Below are 2,329 nucleotides of genomic sequence, written 5' to 3'. Positions count from 1 at the left end.
ACATACACACACACACACACACACACACACACACACACAAACAAACACACACACAGGCACACCCATGTACATATTTGTTTTTGTCGTATGAAAATTGTGACCATTAGTATAATGTTGAATGCTGCTTAAACAAAGAGATACTGTTTACATGTTCCATATCATATAAATTCAATCAAAATAAAAGCAGCTGTTATGTTTAAAACGACTGCATATCTAAGAAAGGTTAAAGGCAGTATAATCGCTGTTCTTGCAACCGATAAAAATGTAGAGCAACGCCACTAGAGATTTCTTAGGATGAACAATGATAAGTGCTCTTGCAATCGATATATTTGCTATTAGAAAATCCTAGTTCAAGACAAAAGAAGTAAGCTTTTCCTATGTATGTTACCTCCTAGTGTAATATCTAGTTTGATGTTGAAAAGAATCTTCGTTATACAAAAATAGGCAAGAAAGCATGATCAGCTGCAAATGTTGTGTGGGGCAGTTTTTACATGAACTTATTAAAATATATAAGTGCTCTTGTTTTCCTTGAGACAACCAGGTAAACATCTAATACTGAAAAGAAACACACGCAAAGGTGGTCACAGTACACACATTAACACATGTATATATGTGCATGCATACATATTATAAAGGTAATATGGTCTACCAAATGGAAGTATGTATGTGTGCGTGCATTGCATTTACGAGGTTCCACGTCTATTTCTTTAGCGCGATATCCTAAGGGAGTGTCACTTACGATAACTTCATGTTAACACAATCCATGTGAGTGAAATTTTATTGAAAGACACTGGGCAAAAACCTAATCGATGTCAAGCATTGGTCGTAATATTGCGGCCCATGTTTCACAAAGACTTTCATAATGATTCTGCTTTAAGAGAAAATATATCTGTGTTAATTTTATGAACTTAAACATTCATTTATTGAAACAACAGAATGCTCCGCGTAGAAGACGACGGTGATCCATTTAATTTATATTATCCATTATAATCTTCCTTTCATTTTAGATTATGACTTTGCTTGGCTGGTGCTTTAAACCTTTTTTGGTGAGGACGCCGACGTTTCCATATTGGCTCATTCGGAAAGCTTTGATTTGCTGAAGTATAATTAGGTTTTGCCATTCATGTGGAATGATGCATGAAATTAAACAATGCCATCCTACATTCTTCGAGGTAGTTTATCGTTCACATTTTGTGCTGAAAATGATGCTTATTTGAAAAATTACTTTTTTGTTCCTTTCTACACCTGATAACTGGTGTATTTGTAGAGTATTAAAGAATGTCAGCTTACATGGGATTTGGGCTTTATGCAATCATTTTTTTCTCAGTACAAAGATGTATCCAATGAATCATGTGTGTTGCAGAGAAATTGTTCAATAAGGAATGCGTTTATATCGGGCTTAGAAAACTGCTCACTATATAATTAGGAATAATTACATCCTCAATGTGTCAGTGCTTTCGTGTTTCAAAGGGATGTGGTTCTTCATAAATCTGGTTCTGCAAGCGTATCAAAGCAAGGTCATATATTTAAATATTGAATATCATATATGAATTGGAAAACGAATGACAAAATAATACAGATTCGAACTGAGGGATTATAGCGATTAGCATGTTATATTAACCTTTCTTTCTAGAAAAGAGATCTGCCTTCTTTATGTGATGTGAGATTGATGTGAATAAGAGACATACTGCGATTATTGCTAATATATTACATGTTTAGATTTTCAGCGGGTTTGGTCAACTTCGCTGAAGAGTTCAGCATATTCGTCACCTGCATTACTCTCTCTCCTTTTATCTATCTATCTATCTATCTATCTATCTATCTATCTATCTATCTATCTATCTATCTATTAATCTATCTATCTATTAATCTATCTATTTATCTATCTATCTATCTATCTTTATACACACGCATTAAGGCTACTCAGTACCTACCTACATCTATCCGTCCATCCATCCATCCATCCATCCATCCATTCATCTGTCCATCCATCCATCCGTTTACGTCTGCCGTGAGTCCAAACAATTTTTCGTGTTTATTTATGTGTATTTGTATTTAATTTTTGTCAAAAAGTTGGTTAGAAATATTTGCTTTCGTGTGAGCGAGTTTCTCTCTCGAACATTCATCCTTTAAGGGTGTATGTATTTTCGGATTTTAAATTTCATTTAAAAATATATTTTTTTTTAATCTGTCCCGGAAAATGGATAGTTTTCTGAGGTTGCCAACGTTCCTGAGTCCCATTTCGACATTAACGATTTCCCAGTACTGCCAAAATCTGCTGGAAAGAAAGAAAGCATTGACTCACACACACACACACACACACACACAC

This window comes from Octopus bimaculoides, chromosome 17 (assembly GCF_001194135.2).
Source record: "Octopus bimaculoides isolate UCB-OBI-ISO-001 chromosome 17, ASM119413v2, whole genome shotgun sequence".
NCBI classification, from domain to species: Eukaryota; Metazoa; Mollusca; class Cephalopoda; order Octopoda; family Octopodidae; genus Octopus; species Octopus bimaculoides.
This window is presented reverse-complemented; position numbering follows the sequence as displayed.